This window comes from Myodes glareolus, chromosome 3 (genome assembly GCF_982192425.1).
Source record: "Myodes glareolus chromosome 3, mMyoGla1.1, whole genome shotgun sequence".
Taxonomy (NCBI): Eukaryota; Metazoa; Chordata; class Mammalia; order Rodentia; family Cricetidae; genus Myodes; species Myodes glareolus.
The window spans coordinates 6,370,117-6,391,136 of record NC_142028.1 but is presented as its reverse complement, the minus strand read 5'-3'; the positions used below and the strand labels follow the sequence as shown (position 1 = coordinate 6,391,136).

Here is a 21,020-nt window from a genome sequence, read left to right as displayed (position 1 = left end):
AACTCAAACTGTTCTACTGCTCTCCGGGAGCCTCACTGGTCAGACAGACACGACTAGACATAACTGCTACTTCATTCTCCCACGGAAATTTTACTGGACTCGGCCCCATCTTTGTGTGACCACCATCAATGCTTTTTAAAAACACAAATAATTAGCACTTTGAAACTGAATATTTTGCAGGACTGGAGAGATGGCTCGGTAGTTTTTGCTGAGTGTTTGCTGATCTTCCAGAGGACCCAGGTTCAGTGCCCAGGAACTCGTTTGGTGACTGATAATCAACTCTGACTCTCCTGGCCTCGTGGGCATCAGGCACATGTGTGATGCATACATGTACACGTAGACAAAACAACCATACATAAAATAAATTTTAAAGTTAATTTTAAGTTTGTCTTCGTTTTTAAAAAGTGTTTTATAATGAATATGCTTGTTTGCCCTACACATACCACTGACAGCCTCGGTCTGACCATGTGGAGTCAGGTGTCAGGTTAGCAGATGTCCTGTCTGCTGGGATGGCGGCAACAGCCGCTCAGCAACACCTGCCAGACCCGCCGGGTTCAACCTTGACGGGGCTTAGGGATGTTATCGCCCACAGTGCAATTTCTCCTCTTTGGAATAATCTTTGTTCACCCCACTTTGTCCCATCACCTCATAATTGATTTTAAATTTGTTTAAAGAAAACAAATTTAAACAATTTTAAATTTGTGGGGATTTGGTGACACAACCACACACCCAGTTTTTTATCTTTGAAATGGTGCACAATTACTAATTAGTTCAGGAATAATGGTAACTTCATCACTGTAACTAAGCTATCGGTATACTTAGGGTAGCATGATAAAAACAGAGTATTTATTCTGATCTTAGAATTGTCTTCCCTTTCCTCTCCCTTTTCTCTTTCCCTTCCCTCCCTTTTTTCCTTTCCCTGTATTTTTTGGGGCTCAAACCTGGGGTTTCCTACACACCAGGCAAGGGCTCCACCACAGACCCACCAGCAGCTCATTATGGCCCTCATTGGTTAACTAATCCATTAGGCACACTGAAAGGAAGATTTCCCTGCAATATAAACTGCATGTATGTGCAACATTTTAATAAGGCCAGTGCCGAAAGTGAAGCAAATCATTTTGATGGACACCATCAGATTAAGGAGTAAAATGAGAAAGATCTTAGATTTCCATTTTCCTGCCAAGAGCAGTTTTATGGGGCACACACAACTGACATCGCATGCAATGTAAGCCTCTCATGTTACTCACAGCCTGTTCTATAGGACCCCCGCGTGTTGTGATGCTACAGCATGGCAGGAATCTTATTTACGGTTGTTCCAGGGCAGGTGCCGAACACAACGCTGGCACGTGGTTGGTAATGAGTGACGGATGAACTAGATTTCACAACACCCAGGCAGGTTCCATAGTTTCCTGCGGTCTCAGTGTATGTTGTATAGCCAGGATGCACAGCCTCCTGGCCTCATCGACATGTTAGAGGTAGCCTGTACTGAATGGCGAGGTCACGCAACTTATCTGTCTGGTCCACTAAACATGCAGGTCACACAGCCAGCAAGCTCCCCTGCTCCCAGCCTCTGCTCATTAAGCAACTTTCTGACTGTATCCTGGCCCCACAGGGGAAAAAAACCACAGTGGCTGTCTGTGCTCCAGCTAGAAGTGATCATTCGCCACGCTGAATCAGGGACATTCCGGCGTCTGGACAGGCTGCCTTCCAAGTCTGGCAAGGGGATCCCTATCCAATACACTCTGCGTGTCCGATGGCACCTAGGATGAGAGCTGGCAAAGGCTGGCACGCCTTCTGTACTCTGTCACCTGAGAGCCTGTGGCATGGCGCTGCTCCAGGGAGACCATTTGCTGCTTTGTGTGGCAGCCTCCCTGGGTGGCTCCTGAGCATCACCGTCACCGTGTTCTATTTCTAGCAAGGCGGCGTCCTACTGCAGCTATCTGGTCTCATTTGGAATCACCAGCGGGGAACATGCATGGGTAGCCGAGGCACATTGATTCACCCTGGCAGTATGAATACAAGTGTGTGCCATAGCTTTATTTCAGGGTTCTCCCAAAGCCAGTCAAACCACCTCCACGTCAGGTAGAAGAACCCCGAACAATGGCGCAGCAGAGAATGGAGCACGGACAGGCCTGACCGCCCGAGTGTAGCAGCTGACAGTAGTTTTACTCCAGCAGGAGAACAGAGAACATCCCTAACACAGGCCGGGACTTAAGGACCGCTTCCTGAAGCTTTGATAAGACAAATCTTTAATTTTCAGAAACTGAATTTTTCACTTATACTTCTCATTCTTTCTTCTCTCTATGTATGCATGTGTATGACGTGTACCTGTATGATATGTGTATGTGTGACACACATGTATGTGGAGACCCAAGGCTGATGTTAGGGATCCACCCCTATTGTTCCTCTGCCTTACTCTTTGAGGCAGGGTCTCTCACTGATCTGGTTCTCCTTCCCAGCCTGCATGCCCTGCCCCCACCCCCGCCTGGGCCACCATGACCACATGGCGTTTACATGCGCTCTGGGGATCTGAACTCAGGTTCTCCTTGTTTGGGTAGCAAGGGTTTTAAACACTGAGATGTCTCTCTGTCTCTGAAATCTGAATTTTTCTTCTATGGCATATTGCTTCCTCAAACTCATGATGCTGGGAAATGTTTGTTAAGCACACATGTGTCAAGCAAACATGTGAAACTGCTCAGGCTTGTTTGTTGCCACATATGTAAATTTATAATGTTTTATGTCTTAAAATAAAAATTTTGATATGTGTTTTATTAGTTTCCATTATTGTACTAAGGCAGCTTATAAAAGAGAGCATTTAGTGGGCTTGCAGTCTCCGAGGGTTAGAGACCAAGATACCATAGGGAAGTCACGGGGGCAGGAATGAATATCTTAAGAGCTCACATTAGATTGGAAAGCCAGAGGCAGAGAGAATACTGGGAATAGATCACCTTTTTGAAACCTCAAAGCCCACCTGACACACCTCCTCCATTAAGGTCACACATTCTAATCCTTCCCAAACAGTTCCACCAGTTGGGGACCAAGTATTCAAGCATATGAGCCTATGGTGCCATTCTCATTCAAACCACCACACATATGTTTGCTGTGGGACAATGATCTTGTACTTTGTAAAGATTTATCACTTGTATTTTAATAAAATGCTGATTGGCCAGTAGCCAGGCAGGAAGTAGAGGTGGGGTGACGAGAACAGAAGAATTCTGGAAAGAGGAAAGCTCAGTCTGCAGTCGACACAGAGGAAGCAAGATGAGAATGCCTCACTGATTAAGGTACCAAGCCTACATAGACAAGAATAATGGGCTAATTTAAGATGTAAAAATTAGTTAATAAGAAAAGTCTGAGATACTAGGCCAACCAGTTTATGATTAATGTAGACCTCTGTGTGTTTCTTTGGGACAGAATGGCTGTGGGTCTAGGCAGTACAGAAACCTCAGTTAATATATGTTTATTCTAGAAATTAAGATGTAATAAATATTGACCTTGTGTGTGTGCATGCTCATGTGTGTAGAGGTGAGAGCAGGTAGGTGTGTGCATTAACCAGAGATCAACTTTAGCCATCATTCCTCATGTACCATCTACCTTGGCTTTTTGGTTTTAAGACAGGGTCTCTCATTGGCCTAGAGCTCAATGGGTGAGCGAGGCTGGCTGCAGCAAGCCACAGGGACCTGCTGCTTTCTGCTTCCCCAATGCTGGGATTGTACACGTGTGCCACCATGCATGGCTTTTTACCATGTAGGTGCTGGGAATCACACGCAGGTCCTCTTGCTTGCAAAGTAAGCCCCCTGTTGACTCAGCCATCACCCTGGCTCCCCCATGATTGGCTGTGGAAACCACACTGGATAAAACTGTCTACTGCTTAGAGGCCCAGATGCTATCAGCAAAGGCAACCCCACCATTCTCAAGGTTCAGAGGAATGCTGTTACCAGCTCTTCTACCCAGCTGAGATAATGCAAGATGAGGTGGCTGTGACCACAAACCAGGGGCACACAATGGGGAGCACTCAGCAGTCCCACAAGGGTGCCGGTCTAGAAACCATGCCTGGTGTGGATGGTTTGTAATTAAACAGTACTCTTGTTCACTGTCATATTCACCATGGAAACTATAAACGACTTTAAACGTGATCATAAAAACAGGGTATAGGACATCTTTTTATAAATCTCCAGACGAGAAATCCACTTTGCGTAATTACCGGATAAACATCCGCTTCTTACTGCCTGCGTGTTGTGGGTGGTTATGGAACAACATTCTTGTTTTCCCACCACCTTATGAAGCAGTGTGGTCCACTCCTCTTGTTCCCTCTGAGGACTTAAAAAGCACTTCCCATGTGATACAGAAAATGCAGTTTCTGCTAGATTAATGCCTAATTGCATCAACTGGAAGGAGACGTAAGAAAATCAGCCAAACCAAATGTAATGAACGGGTGAGTTTAACTACAATTCCATGCTCACGGGACTGTCTTCAACAAAGCTTTCGCCATTGGTTCCCTTCCTCAGTTTTAGTTTGATATATTCATAGTTATCCATTTTTGCAGAACTTGGTTCCTTCAGTGTTGCTGAGGGTTTTTGTTAGCAGGATGTTTTCAGTGAGATCACCCAGCTGCACCTCTCTGTAAACTCTGTCTTCAGAACAAACCTCTCTTCCTATATGGGTTAACATGAAAACTAGCCACCACCTTCCGCTCCACTGCTCGTCTAGGATGTAAGACTAGGAGACTAAAAAGAAAACATCTTAGCTGTTTGAGGTTCCAGGCACCAGACCGGGCCCCACCCACGTTAGGCAGGCACATTACCACTGATTCACATCCCTAGGCCTAGAAAGTCAGTTCTGGGGAGACTATTGTTCCACCCGCCCATGCTGTAGACCTCCACAGGTGTGTCTATCACAGCTGCAGACCTCCACAGGTGTGTCTATCACAGCTATAGACCTCCACAGGTGTGTCTACCACAGCTGTAGACCTCCACAGGTGTGTCTATCGCAACTGTAGACCTCCACAGGTGTGTCTATCGCAGCTGCAGACCTCCACAGGTGTGTCTATCGCAGCTGCAGACCTCCACAGGTGTGTCTACCACAGCTGTAGACCTCCACAGGTGTGTCTATCGCAGCTGCAGACCTCCACAGGTGTGTCTGTCACAGCTGCAGACCTCCACAGGTGTGTCTGCCACAGCTGTAGACCTCCACAGGTGCGTCTACCACAGCTGTAGACCTCCACAGGTGTGTCTATCGCAACTGTAGACCTCCACAGGTGTGTCTATCGCAGCTGCAGACCTCCACAGGTGTGTCTATCGCAGCTGCAGACCTCCACAGGTGTGTCTATTGCAGCTGCAGACCTCCACAGGTGTGTCTATCACAGGATGAAATGGGGCCTTTGACCGGCACAAGGATGTTCCCTTTAGAGAAACTACAAGAACACCAGCCAGGAGAGGACATCCCTAGATCTGATGCTAATGCTCCAACAGCCATGAGAAGACAAAACTCCCCAACCAGCCTGGAAGGAAGCCTTCCCAGTTCTGTAAGCTGGCACTGTGACTTCCTCAGGGAGCAGAAGAAAACACCAGATGGATACTGAGCTCTACCAAAAGCCCCCCTAATGCCATTTGCAACAGGCTTAATGAATCTCCCCTGAATTTGGATTGCCCCAAAATGATGATGCATGAACTTTGGATTTTTGAGGATAATTCAAAACCTCGACTTCCCACAAGTTCTCAACTGATAAAAACCATTGTTGGTTCACTGAATCTTCCTGCATGGTGACAGTGAGCTCTATTATAGAGATGGATTCGCCCAACTTACATTCTTGGATGTAGACTTGGATCATCTTTAAAGTCCTCAAATAAGCTGTGTGAAATTCTCTATCAAAGACTGTTGGAAGCGGGGGATGACGGAGCGATGGGGAAAATGCACCAGCGTTGTTTAAACCGAACCAAGTGGCTCTCCCTTCACCGCGTCCACCTTAACCGTCTCCTCTGCTAGCTTGTTCAATACGGGGCTTTGTGAAAGGAGCACTGTGCACTCGGATTCTCCAGCCTGATTGATTTCTTTCTCCTCAGTTCACCTGCGCTCTCCATACTCTGTATTTTCTTTATTAAAGATGATTTGATCTCAGCTTTTATTACATCTCACCCACCGTGCACCGAGAACGAGGCACAGATGAAGATAGGAAAGGATTCTATTTCATGAGGCAGGTTTGCTTGAAACATGAAATCAGAGAAAAGAAACCTCATGAAATGTAGGTAGGGGATACAGGGGACAAAGAAGTTATATGAAGAGAAGGAAAATTGGCAATGGAGACAAACTAAATTGCAAAAAGACTAACCGGGGACATGCTTGCTTAGGAGAGCCTGCTCTATGCTCTAAAAGGCTCCTGCGTTGGAGGCTTAGTGTGCAGCTGGTGGGGAGACCGTGAAGCGGCAATGCAGGGCCTGGAAGAAGGAAGTAAACTGAGGCACATTCCTGATGCGAACACAGAGATCCTCCCCTTTCCCTTCTCACGCCCAAGGGCCACAGTGTGAATGGCTTTGTTATAGCACATACTCTCCCATGATGGTCGCCACCAACTCAGGCACAGTGTGCTAGGGACCAGCTGCCAAGAGTTCATGGTTCTGAAACAGAAGCCCAACCAATTTATTTCAGGGATTTTTAGCCCCTATGGTAACTGAAAACTGATTAACACTGTACAATCAGAGCAGTTCACCAGATAGAGAAGCCACACTTACCTGTCAGTCACGTTTCTGCCACTGTTCATACCACACCGTCCTTGTCTAGTGTGACCTGTCTTTCTATACTGATGGCATAAACAGATCCTCTCCCTGCTCAGGTGAGCACTCCTCCACAGGAAGCAGAGAGAGAGGGTGTCAGGGTGCACTGTCCACCCAAACCTGAATGGTTTCCGTTCTACTCCTCCTGCCTTTATTACATGCAGGCCATGGCTGGTAAGCTAACCCTGACCAGAACTGTGACTCCCTGTGGAGTGAGCGGAGCTGACATCTTAGGACTATCAAGTGAGCAGAACCTTCTAGTGAGAGGTCCCTCTGCTTTTCCTCAGTGTTGACTCACCATCTTATAATACCTGGCTTTCACATCTGCCTAGAATTGTAGTTTTGACCATTCTGACTGTTGAATATTCATAACTATTTTAATTTTTACTACCACGTGCATTACACATCGGATAATAAAAAAAAGCAAACTTGCTTAATCCTCCTATTATATAGGTAGGGACTTTTATCCTTTTTTTTTTTTTGATGAAGGAATGGAGACCCAGGGGTTAAGGAGTGTCCCCAGGGCTCTGGAAGTTCAGACTGTTGGACCCCTGTGCCATTCTGCCCCTCACACCCAGCTTCCCTGCACCTATACCTTTTCAGGTCTAGATTTCAGTTTCATACCTGGTTCCTGGGATCAAACGAGTTCTAAGTTAGAAATAGAGTTGAGTGGTCACTACTCTCCCCAGTGAGTGAAATGAGCTACCTCCCTCTACGCCTGTTGACCGTATATTTTGTTTTCTGTCCTTCCACAGAGGACAGGCACTTGGCTCGGGGTGGGGACTTTCCCAGGCTATGCAGCATAGATTCTAGGAGCTGAGACACACCCCAGTTCTCCCATCCCACTAGAATTACGCTGGCTTGGCCCAAGGTTTTGAGAGGAACACAGGGCCTGTCCCTGTTCAGTTTGCTTCTGTGTGCAAGAGACCAGAACGGCTGCACAGTCAGACTCCAGATTCGGGTCATGTCCCACCCCACCCGACTCCACCCCACAGTGATGGAGCAGTCAGACTTTAACCACTCCAGACTCTGTTATAGTTGCCTTCTGCTCATCATATAAAATAAGCGTTGACTTTCGAGAGTAGATATAAAGATACAGGTCACTTATTAGAGTTACCAGAATTCTAGACCCAAGCCAGCATAGCCCCTGGAAATCACCTAGATTCCCATCCGAGTCCTCGGAATTCATCTTTTCTCACAGTTGCAGGCCTACTGAGTGTCAGTCAGCGTGACCTGTGACCTTTAGAGCACAGCTTGGCACATCTAAGGCAGCCAAAGGAAAACCCCGGTGATCATTCCTTTGCAGTGAAACTACCTCTAGACTCAGTGATTCCTGAGATATTTCTGGGTTATGATTGGGGTTTTTGAGAACTAGAGGATTTCGAATTATTTGTTTCAGGCATACTTTAGTGCTCATCAATACTCCCATAGTGGCACAGAATGCCACAAACACTTTGAAACTCCCTTTGGAGTTCATAGCCACAGTAAAACTCAATGCATAGGGGGACCCCAAGAGTCAGAATGCGATTTCTAAAGCAAACATGTGTGCTGAACTTTTGCAAATGTTGGAAGACCTGGCAAAGATGGCTGCCTTACGGAGCCTTGAGGGTATTGCCTGGAGAATTGGTTAAATATTCTCCAGGTGCTCCCATCACAGAGAGAAAACAAGGATGGTTCCTCCACCCTCAAGATAAAGATGTCAGCCAACAGAATTCCTTCCTGCATGGCTTCAGCGTCAAGGTCTCCACTCTCTTTCGGGGTACACCTGTCCCCGTGTCCTCCCTGGTTACCCCAGACTGTTTCATGCCACTGTGGTAATAACTGTTCTAAAACCATGAAAACTCGGGTGGACCCAGAGTTCCTGAAAATACAGATTTTACGGAGTTCCTGGCTTTCAGCTTAACAAAGGCTCATGTGCTGTAAGAACCTGAGTTTGGATCAGACAGTAGCATACAGAGATTTCTCGGGCCAGACTTTTCCCTGGTGGCCATATTCACCATTATATCATGTAGAAACTCTGGTGTTTGGGGGTCCTTTTGTTATAAATGTGAATTTTTATGACAAGTCCCCCCTTTGTCAGCTCTGACCTATTGCAAGGGATAGATCAGCAAAGACGCAGGTTCCATATCTAATAAACACAGGGAGGCTGAGCATTGCCTACCTAAAAAGTATGTTCCTCGGAGCAGAGTGCGTGAACTTTAAAAGGCTTAAGACTACTTTGTATATGCAAAGTAATATTTAAATCCAGCTGTATTGTTTGAATTAAACCAAATTTTTCAGCAGTAGTGGAATGGTGAAGCACTTGTTCAACATGCACGAATCCCTCACCTCAGCTGGCTCGGGGATGCGTGTAAATCCACACAGGATCTCAGCAAAGAGGAGAGTCATCGTTTAGAGGGCAGGACACAGACCCAGAAAGCTGAGGCCACTTATCTCGAGACCCTAGACTCTATTATTTTACTACGCCTTCATCTCTAAACCTCAGAAAGCATCCGAGCCCGCCAGTGTGATATTACATGGCTGGTCTCTGACCTGACAGATGCGGACTCACTTCTGTAAAATTCAGCATTTATTTTTCCAAGATTTTTAAAAAGATATAATTAGTACAAAAGCCCTACGGAAATGAGCTTGCCCGATAACCTTCCCCAGTGCCAGCGGTGTTTTCAGAGTTACTGCCGTCTTAACTAATTGCCTGTAATGTGGCTCGGGCCGGTCAGGCCTATTAGAAGCCATTAGTGAGGGTCCCGTGGCTTTCCCGTACATCGTTTTCATTCCCACAGCTCACATTTTGACGGCATCTGTTACTCTCTGGAAGAAAGCCAGCGTTTCTGAGTAAAACGTATCAGTCCTAACAATGTGGATATTATTATTGCAGAAAGCCAACCGAGAATTCAACAAGACCTTACAGTAATGACCAGAACTGGGAAATGAGAATTTTCTTTGGCACAGCAGGGAGAAAGCTTTTCGCTGGGGCGATGAGAACGAGAGATGTGAGCATCCCTCTGTAAGCTGGAAATAAACGACCGAGGGCCTGTGTGCTCAACAGATCCAGGTCGTTTGCTCTAAACATCCGGGGTTGCACTTAATTCCACAGAAATCCTTATTATCTTGGGTCACTTGGTTCACAATGACCAGTCAGACCATGTCAAGGTTCACTGGCTGATGAAAAGTCAAACTCTTTTTAGAGAAAGTTTCCTCCTCTCTAGTTCTACATTTGGTAAAGCAGCTACAGCACAATCAGATTCAACTGGCTGTCACCTGGTGTCCCTCTGAAGGGCTAGTGTCCCCTTCTTCACTCACGCCACACAGTCTCCAAGGGAGCCTTGTCACACCTGTGACTTCCATCACCGGGTACACCGAGTGCCATATGGCTATCCTCAGTTAATGAATGTTCTTGGTTTATTTATTACTTATCTTTATTTTACTCATATCAGCGCTTGCCTACACATATATATGTTAACTGAATATGTACCTGATGTTCACAGAGGCCAGAAGAGGGCCCTGGATTCCATGAAACTGATGTTATGAGCCACTGTGTGAGCCCCCATGGGGTGCTGGGAATAGAACCTGGGTCCTCTGCAAAAGCAGCAAGTGTTCTTAACTGCTGAGCCATCTCTCTTGGCTAAGGAGCCTTTGCTGTACTTACTACATAGCAGGCACCATTCACACTTCTTGGAAATCCTACTGAAGAAAAAAAGGCTAAAATGTTCTCTTTGTGGATAGCACACACATTATATTCTCCCAGTAGCTGTGGTCAAATGTCTGGCAAGAAGGATTTACTGTAGCACAGTTTCATGGTGGAGGCAGGGGCATGGCAGCAGTGCCATCTGCCTGGGACGCATCACATCTAGAGGATTAGGAAGCAGAGAGCAGACAAATAGTTGTCCTGGGCTAAGAACCTCAAGGCCCCAGGGACCCACTTAGGCTTGCTCCTAGAGGATTGTGTGACATTCCCAAACAGCTTTGCGAGTGGCAGAACCAAGTGTCCATATTTATGAGCCCAAGAGGGACGTTTCCTATACAAACCATAAAAGGTCATTTCAGAGTTCTTGTTTGCACCCCAGACTCATGTTCCCTGTTTCTCTTTAGGCCCTGTGTCCTCAGACAGGAAGTCAGCCTGAGGTGATCCCATGTCCTTACCACCAGCCTGAGGTGATCCTGTCTCCCCACTAACAGCCTAAGGTGATCCCATGTCCCCACCACCAGCCTGAGGTGATCCCCGTCTCCCCACCACTGGCCCTGAAGCTTTGTCCCTCTCTTGTTCAACACCCACAACTACCCATGCTAGAAAACTAAAGACACTCCACGGTGGTCAAGGCCGTTTAACTCTTTATTACCATGCCCGTTCCTTCAATGTGTGCTCCTAGTCTTGCTTTTGGGAAAATGAACCATTCCAGATTATTATTTTTTTATTTCCAAGATGTATTGTCATTTCTTACAGGTCACAGATATGTTTTCTTTCAAAATTGCATTTATTCTCTCTCTCTCTCTCCCCCTCTCTCCTGCTCTTGTATCCCCACTCTGTGTGTGTGTGTGTGTGTGTGTGTGTGTGTGTGTGAGAGAGAGAGAGAGAGAGAGAGAGAGAGAGAGAGAGAGAGAGAGAGAGAACACGTGTGTGTGCACATGTACATGCACACACAGGTCAGAGGACAAATTGCAAGAGTCAGTATTCCTCTTCCACGGTGTGGGTCTGGGGAATTGAACTCGGGTCTTCAGATTTGGCAGCAGGCACCTCTACACATCTTGCTGCCCCAGACTGTGCTTTCTCAAATGCACATCTCAAGCATGCCTCTGGTTCACACTCTCTGAAGGGCGTCTCTTAGCTTTCAAGGTAGATAAAGACTCGCAGCTCACAAATCCCTCTGTGAGCTTCCGGCCTCATCTTCACCCTTTCCCCAGCCCCACCAGTCAGAGTCTCTTCCAGCTCCCACCCTCACTGCGTGTTGCCTGGTGTGGGGCCGTCACTGCTTTTTTTGTTTTTTTAATTTACTTCCTGTCTCCCTCTCTCCTTTGAGTTCAGTTTCTGGAGAAACAGAAGCATTGGTTTCTGTCCTGAGTCACTGGATCCAGCCTGGAACACAGCAAGTGCTCACCTGTGTTTGTTGAAAGAATATTGTCAAGGCATTCTGGATGGTATTTCCACAGCTCTAAGTCAGACACTAAGACTCTTTATTCCTGGAAACAGGAGAATCAGATGCTCCCCCACAAAGGGCTGTCCTGTCTTCTGACTTCAACCCCTATATTTGATTCATGTGTATTTGACCTTAGTACGTTTTGCCTGAGTTAAGTCACAGTCCCTGGCCTTGGGAGGATGGTAGTTTGGACTCTGCTTCAAGTCCTTATTCACGGAACACCTTGAATGAGTCTCATTTTCATATGACAGGTGCCAATAAGCAAACTAATAGGATAGTGTGCAACGCTGCAAGCTTAGCACACTTTGGAGTCCTTCCTTCCTCCCTCCCTCCCAGTACACATCCTGCCTGGACCACATTCCCCTCTGTCCCTTCCGTCAAATTCCTCATTTTTTTTGAAGGCTCAGCTTCACTCTCAGTCACTTCTGTGAGCTGTCTCCAGTGCAGACGTCACCGCTTTGCCCTCTCTACTCCATCCTGCTTGTTTTGCTCAATCTCTGCAAGCACCTGCAGTGCACCAAGCTCTGATTCTGGACTAGGAACACACCAGAGCACAGAGGCACCCGTGTAAAGGCGCTAGTGGGGTGTGCTGTAACAGTGAAGAATAAAGATGCCAGTAAGTGCAGTAATACACAGCTTAGCAGACATGCTAAAGCATGGAGCCTGTTCCAGAGGCTTAACCTGCAACCCTGGAATGCAAGGGTTAGAAGCTTGGGAGCAGCCTGTGCTAGAGTTAAGCCCCTGTCTCAAAACCTGAAAGAGAGAGACGGGTGTGTAATGGGGAGGAGAGCCAGAGGCAGTAAGGCCAACAGGAGAGGGACAGTGGGATGGAGGATGGTGGCAGGCACTGCTGGGGACTGTGAAGGCCTTGACTGCACACAAGTGCCAAGGCTCCGGCCAAGTGGCAGCAGGGTGTTCTCTAAACAAAGAAACAAACCCAGAAAGGTCAGATTGCTGAAGTGTAGCCGGCTATGACAATAGGTAGGTGAAGTGAACCTTTAAAGGCTGGGGCCAGTCTGTGTGGGAGGTCCAGGAGGAGCTGCATCCTGGGGGAGCAGAGACTCACGTGATTTGTTCTAAGTTCTCTCTGCCTGTTGGCAAGTCTGCCCTACCCCTTGTCAGACTGTGAATCTGTAGACTACATTGTGGGAGGGTACAAGTGTTTGATTCTTGTGTTTGTCACGGTCCGGTGCAGAGTGCCACCCAGAAAACCCTTGTCAAAGGGACAGAGACAGCCTGCGCCGTCACGACTGCAGTCATGATGTTTCTGCCCTTGCCGGGAGCCCTCCCTCAGCAGACAGCTCTTCCTATTAGAATTCCTCTCAGGCTTCCCTGCCACTGCAGGACTGTCATCTGACTTCCTGTCTCTCAGCCAGCTCTACTCCCTGCCCTGTGGACTGAATTCTTAAAATTGCTCCTCTCTGTGCCGGGCCACGTGTGCTGCCGGGGACAGTTGGGCTGACTTGCTCGCAGGGGAAGCAGGGCTTCTCTGTCCTACAGAGGTCCTACAGGAGGTGCTGGCTGTTCCCGTGTGGGGGTGCATTATGGGCACAACACCCCTTGGACGCCCCATGCTGCACTGGGCACATCATTTCTAAGCTTCAGCCTCCTTGAATGTACAATGGGGTAGAGCTCTCAGGGACCTCTTGATTGTTGTGCAGCCTTGGGAAAGGCTCAAGGGCATCTGCCTCTGTGAGATCTTTAGCATGAGTTATTTTATCGAATCTGCACTGCCGTTCCTCAAGGGGGCTTTACTTACATGCAGACCATGTTTAACTTTTGAGACAGGATCAGGGGTACGCCACAATAACACACGAAACACCACGTTGTCAAATTATCCACTGTCTCAAGCTCTACAGATGTCACTTCTCCCTCTTCCTCTGAGCCTGACTCAAAGGAAGGTGTTCCCCACCGCGAACGCCTGCCCTAGGACAGTCAGGGACAGTAGGAGGCCTCTGGGGATTTACTTCAGTTCACCTGGCGTCTGGTCTGTGTTCTGATCAATCAACCAGACATAGTTTCTCAATGGAAGATTCAAGAGCAAAGGTATAGTATGTGCCACTACCCTACTTCCACGGGCTTCTTTCCCAGACTCAGCAGCTGCTGTTTCTGACCAATCAGAACCCTGGAGCAGTTCAGAGCCCTTACCTTCCCTACCTTGCCCTTGGCCCTATTCCCCCCATAGCCTGCTTCCATCCACCATGACACTCTGAAGCTCAAATCCTTCACCCTCACGTATAGCATTTGAAAACAGAGTCTGAGGTGGTGGGTCCACACAGTGGGGGGAAGTCACACTGCTAAAGACTCAATTTCTGTCTTACAACAACAGCCAAAGGGGATCGTATAGAGATGGACATGCATGTTAAAAGGTAGCCATTCATGGGCTTTCCGCGGGAATGCGAAGAAAAAAACAAGAATGAGTATACACTGGGTCACTTCCGCACGGGCAGTGTAGCCCAGGCAGGAATTTAAGCAGCTCCGTTGGAAGCTGAAGCCACACATCTCCACTTAAAATGTGGGCAGTGAACGAGGTGGCTGCCCATATGTGCACACTGACGTGAGTGAGTGTTCTGAATTGCAAAGACCCCCTTGGCTTGGCTTGCCATGGAAACATTGTAAAAAGTGTCTTATTAAGCCCCCAAATCTTTAAAATAGGCTTTAGTTAAAAATGAGGCAGTTACATAATTGGCTTCATTAGATCCAATTACATAATCAGTGTAGATTAAAAAGAATGGAATCAGAACATATAATTTCATAATTATAATACATAACAATAATGCAGAAATCCAGTTGGAAAACGGCACTGGAGAAAGCAGGCTACCCATAAATCTCAGATAATTCAATGTCTTCCATGAACCCAAACATGCCCTGCCCTTGCCGGTTACTGCTCACAAATATGGTTTAACTAAACAAGAGCGATTTCAAGTGCAGACTCAGAGATCGACACAGGGAAGTGGAAAGCCATTTGTCCTTTTGGCTCCTTGTGTGGCTACCGCAGTTAATGGTAAATGATTGGCTTTCTTTATGTCTCACGGGAGAGACGATACCACAGGTGATAGTACATCTTCATGTTCAGTTTGACCTAGAAGACACACTCTGGGTATGCCTAGGAGGACATTTCCAGAGAGAGAGTTATCTGAGGAAGGAAGATCCACCCTGAATGTGAGAGTCCCCTCCTCAGGGGCTGGAGGTCCCAGACTGAGTAAAAAGAGAAAGGGTGACCAGGTGCTTGCATTCACCTTCCCCTGCTTCCTGATCTGCCAAGATGTGCATAAGCGGCCTCACATGTCTACTGCCACAAGTCGCCCGTGAATGCTGCTTTCCCGGAACCATGAGCTGAAGCCAGCCCTCTCTCTCTTGCTCTCTCTGCTCTGTGGATATCTTATCAGAGCAGTGAGAAACTAACAAGCCTGAAGCTCCCCAACATGAACTATTCCTGAGGCTGAGTTCAACAGAGAGCCCCACCCACTGTCTTCCATGCTCCTCTGCTAAGATGCTCCTCTCTTAGAAGGGTGTGGGATGGGATGCTGGGCCGCAGCGGACCCGGGACAGGCCACCCTCTGGCGGTGTGGGCGACATCCTCCTGTGCTGTGTCTCCACCTTCTGGCTTTAAAGAAAGGAGAGAGTGACTTCCTGATGAGAAGTTCAGAGTTCAGCCTCCCGGGTGTCTGTGTTGGTGTGTGGTTCTCTGCAGTATGAGAAGTTCAGAGTTCAGCCTCCCGGGTGTCTGTGCTGGTGTGTGGTTCTCTGCAGTATGAGAAGTTCAGAGTTCAGCCTCCCGGGTGTCTGTGTTGGTGTGTGGTTCTCTGCAGTATGAGAAGTTCAGAGTTCAGCCTCCCGGAGTGTCTGTGTTGGTGTGTGGTTCTCTGCAGTATGAGAAGTTCAGAGTTCAGCCTCCCGGGTGTCTGTGTTGGTGTGTGGTTCTCTGCAGTATGAGAAGTTCAGAGTTCAGCCTCCCGGGTGTCTGTGCTGGTGTGTGGTTCTCTGCAGTATGAGAAGTTCAGAGTTCAGCCTCCCGGGTGTCTGTGTTGGTGTGTGGTTCTCTGCAGTATGAGAAGTTCAGAGTTCAGCCTCCCGGAGTGTCTGTGTTGGTGTGTGGTTCTCTGCAGTATGAGAAGTTCAGAGTTCAGCCTCCCGGGTGTCTGTGTTGGTGTGTGGTTCTCTGCAGTATGAGAAGTTCAGAGTTCAGCCTCCCGGAGTGTCTGTGTTGGTGTGTGGTTCTCTGCAGTATGAGAAGTTCAGAGTTCAGCCTCCCGGGTGTCTGTGCTGGTGTGTGGTTCTCTGCAGTATGTCCAGCCACCAGAGGGTTCAAAGGAAATTACTCATTCATTAGTGCACTTGTTCCACTTTTTCCTTCAGTAACTGATTTACGCTTCCTTAAAAGGAAGCGACGGCTTCATATTTAGCTGTGTGCATCAAACTTTAAGCATAGTTGCCGCCATGTTGGGGATAACCCATGTCTACTGAATTGCTTTTAATACCTATTTCAGATATCAACTGCCCAGGTAGTGAGTAGAGCAAAGAGCCACCACATACCCTGCTGAAGCCTTCAATAAAATTATAATTTGTTTGTGTGTATGTGTTAAAATAGACTATTATGCTACCAAAAATTACAAATTAAAATGTCTTGGCCAACACTGCAGAGATAGGGAAGTAGTTGTTACTTAAGAGTTGAATGAACAGAGAAGCCTAGATGTGTAATATGCTACCAGGGTGGCCCCTAAAAGCCATGGTCACAGAGCAGGTAGCTAAGGGATCCCAGGGACAGCCAGTGCCACAAGGGCACCAGGAGACACCCGTCCTCTGAACACACAGGGACCACCTCTTATGTGTAGCAAATATCACCAAAGCCCCTAATACAACTCCACTATGACAGTAGGTGCTGAGAATGTCCCCCAGTTGTTGGGGGGTGGGGGTAGCTAAAAGCCCTGCATGCCTTCTCTAACAATCTCTGTTCTGTGTCATCCTTGGGGTAACAGAAGAAGCAAACAGCCTCACGGTGCACGAAGGCTGTCACCAGGACAGGTCAGGAACTCCTCCACGTTCACCCAGTTCGCCGAGTTCTGCTCCACTTCCCTGACTTTCCTGGATGCTCCATCCTTTTCCCTTTCCTTCTCCGCTCCCAGTGATTACACCAATCCTCTGAGCACAGACATAGGCTTGTTAGACAGGAGAAAATGCGCACATGTAACCTTGGGCTACACCTTCCCTAACTGACTCCCAGGAGCGTCCACTTTGCGCCGACTCAAACGTCCATGCACTGTTACTGAGAAGCTTGTTTCTGGAGCTAGGAAGCAATAAGGCCAACGAGTTTTCATTAGTCTTTTAGATTCCTGTCACTGGCCGGGCACAGAAGCACAAACATGCTTTCTGATTCTAACCCCAAGAAGCACCGTGAGCCTGCTGTGGTTTGAATGTAGAATTGTATGTGCTGAAAACCATGTTGGGCGGTCAGGATCACAGGGCCGCAACCCAGAAAGCCTGGAGTAGCAAAGTTTCTGAGTCGGGTGTGTAACAGACAGGCTTTCGGTTTTCCAGACTCAGCCGTCTTCCACATGAACTGTCTTACTTGCGTCAGACCTGAGCTGATGTGTCTCTCCCTCTTCTGTCTATGAACATTCAGGGAAGAAGCTTGCTCCCTAGAGTCATGTAGCTCGGACAAGAATGAGACGTTTCATATCGGCCTAAACTTGTGGGCTCTCATCTCTCCTGGAATCTTCTGGAAAAGTGCTCTGACATAAGGGGGCAGGGGCAGAGCCACAAAAAGGGAGCTGTGGCACTTAGACACTCGAGAGGAACCGCCTGATAAAATGCTGCTCGGAATGCCAAGGCTGAAGATGGCTGCCCGTCTTCTCTGGAGTTTCTCTGTAGAAGAGAGTTCCACCTCATGGAGCCCAGAACTCACACCTGCCTCTTCTTCATGGCTTCTTGTGGCTCTCAATTCTGACACTGACATTTCTAGCCCCCGGAGCCTTCTGCCTTCTTGACTTATTTATCTGTGGTGTGTCTGCCTTCAGTTCCCCCAGCAGGGTCCCAGCTGTCCCTTGGCCTCGTTGCTTCCCTCTGCCCACCTTGCTAGCTTGTCAGTTCTGATGGTCACCCTCCGTCGCACTCTGTGGCTGTCAGAGTGAGAACTATTGAAGCCCCCACACTTGCCAGGAACGGTGGCTGCAGAGCCCTAAACTCCCAGCGTTAGGAAGATGGAGGCGGGGTGATCAAGAGTTCCAGGACAGCCTGGACTACACAGCAACAATCAAGAGCGATGTCCGGGCACTGTGCCAGGCAGTGCTGCCGGGTCCCTGAGCAGACACACTCCTGTGTGTTGGGGAGAGCACAGCAGTTTCCCCATTTTAGGTGAGAGTAAGAACTAAGTCCGGGATGTCCAATCCCTAAGGCCCACAGCAGAGCTGAGGTTCCATTCACTGCACTATCCAGAATTCACCATGCTCTGTTTCCAGTCTCCCTTCAGACTCTGGTCTCTTTCCCACACAGAGGGCCTATCCCATGGATACCACCTTTCTCAGCATGCCTAGATTCTTGTGCAGGGATGTCTGGCCCTCCTCCCCTCCTCTGCCCCCCCCCCCCACTGTTAAACATATCTGTGTGGCTCTATTTTCCTTTTCCCAGCAGCTCACACCCCACCACCTGATACTATGCTAGGCCACACAGCTCTCTTGGCAGTGACCATCAGTGTATTTCTGTGGCTAGTGAAAGCACACTCAGATGTCGGCGTACATTACTCAAAATTCCAACTGCTTTTCTGCCACCTCTTAGAGCTTCCTACAAGTGGTTCCACTATCAGCAGTGAAACTGGGTGACTGGGAGGCCCTGAGTGTGTGACCAATCTCGGCTGTCAGTTTGATTGGCTGGGTAAGCACCCGAGAGAGGAGGGGCACAAGCAGGTGTGGCTGTGACGATATGGGCCGTTCTAGAGACAATCAGACCACCGGGGCTCTGACCCATTGAGTGCGTCAATCCACTGGTGGACTTGCTGTCTTATCGGACTACTGGAAGGTGAGGTCTCACTGGGAGAAGGTGTGTCCCTAGGGCTTCTATCTTGTCCACACCCCTTCCGGTGCCTGTTCTACTCTGCTTCCTGTTGGCCATTAGGGGAACAGTTTCCTACTGTCATGATACCTTGTCTTGCGGTGGACCCCAAATACAGAGCCAGGAGGTTGTGGACTGAACCCAGGGAACCATGAGCAAAACAAATCTTTCAGTGCGAGGTAATGGCTCAGCAGGCAAAGCGCTTGCTGTCTGCAAGAACAAGGACTACATTTGGATCCTTAGCACCCATGTAAAAGGCAGGCATGGTAGCATGTGTGCCTGCAACTCCAGTGCTGGGGCAGGGGCGTGATGGAGGCAACGGACCCTTGGAGCTCACTGACCAGTCAGTCTAGCTGAAATGGTGAACTCCAGTGTTGTAATTATTTTCTGTTGCTGTAAGAAGGCACTGTGACCAAGGTGCCTTATAGAAGAATGAGTTTATTTGACTTATGGTTCCAGAGGGTTAGAGCCCACGACTATCATGGTAGAGAGCATAGAAGCAGGCAGGCAGGCATGGTGCTGGAGCAGTAGCTGAGAATGTACACATCGATCCACAAGCACAAGGCAGAGAGCTAAATAGGAATGGAAGCAGGGACTTCTGAAACCTCTAAGTCCACCCCCAGTGACATGCCTCCTCCAACGAGGCCACACCTCCAAATCCTTCTCAAACAGCTCCACCAAAGGCAGAACAAGTATTCAGACCTAGGGAGTCCACTCTCATTCAAACCACCACATCTAGATCTGATGAGTGACTGTCTCAGAGCAAACAGAAGGTGGAAAGTGATCAAGATAGATACCTGATGTCAGCTTCTGGCTTCACATATGCAGATGCATGCATGCCTACAACCCCCACCACAGGCATACAGGCATGCACACACGCGCGTGCACACACACACACACACACACACACACACACACACACACACACACCTTTCTTCCTTCGAGACCTGTCAGGTGTTTGCACGCCAATGACACTTAACTTACATCTCAGAGGGTCTGAGCAACTCATTCCCAGCTGTTCCTGCTGTTCCTTACAAGAGCTCACTCTGATTCAGCAGACAAACCCCACCGTACAAGTTCTGCCTTGTGTATTACTCCCCAGGACACACAGATACTCCCAACAACCTTTCCACATTGGATGTCACTCTGTGGCCGTCAGCCTTTACAGGTTCTCGTCACATGACTGGGCAGACATGGCACACCACTCACTTTCAGTAGGCGGCTCCCCCACAACTGAGCTCTACAGAAGAGGGATATACCATTCTTTGTATTGTATTCTCAGAAATATTTCATACAAAAAACTTTACAGGAGCCAAATAAATATAAAATTATTAAATTTACTCAACTTTGATAGAGTACAGCCATGAGGTCACATCCGCAAGTCTCAGATGCTCTTCTCCCAATGAGCAGATGAGAAATGTTTCCCAGAAACACTGTCCAGAATGCATGAACGAAGCCATGATAGAGTCCCCAAGGGGATTCATTACCTTTCCCCCACACATAGGAAAGGAAGAGGAGAGAAAGGTAAATGTGGGGAAATGGACAAGATACTAGATTCTGTCATAATCAGAAGTCAAGAATGAAAATGTCGGGAAGATGCCAAGGTATAAAAGCTCTAGTTACACACAATCTTCTGGAGACACATAGCTACTGACAGGTAAGCAAATCAACACTGTGTCAACCTACACTTTCAATAAGACAATGCCCAGATAGATGGACGAAAAGATGGATGGATGGATGGATTGACGGGTGAAATGATAGACAGACAGACAGATAGATAGTGGATAGATAGAAAGATAGAAAGGTAGATGGTTGGATGGATGGATATAAATAGATGATAGATGGATGGATGGATGGATGAATAGAGGTTGGATGGATGGGTGGATGGATGGATGGAGGTTGGATGAATGGATGGAGGTTGGATGGATGGGTGGATGAATGGGCAGGCTGTGGCGGTATTGTGTCTTTTTTATCTAAGTAGGTGACCTCCTTCTTCAGGGTCAGGTCTAGAGCGCCTCTCCTCAACCCCTCTCTTTACCTTACTTGCTCCCCTTAACTCCACATCCACTCT

General features: G+C 47.9%; 1 protein-coding gene across 1 annotated transcript in view; it reads right to left on the bottom strand.

Moving 5' to 3' along the window:
- Itpr2 (inositol 1,4,5-trisphosphate receptor type 2) overlaps positions 1–21,020 on the bottom strand; it is a 422,198-nt gene that overhangs the window by 18,200 nt on the left and 382,978 nt on the right. The gene's annotated exons all lie outside the window — the stretch shown is intronic.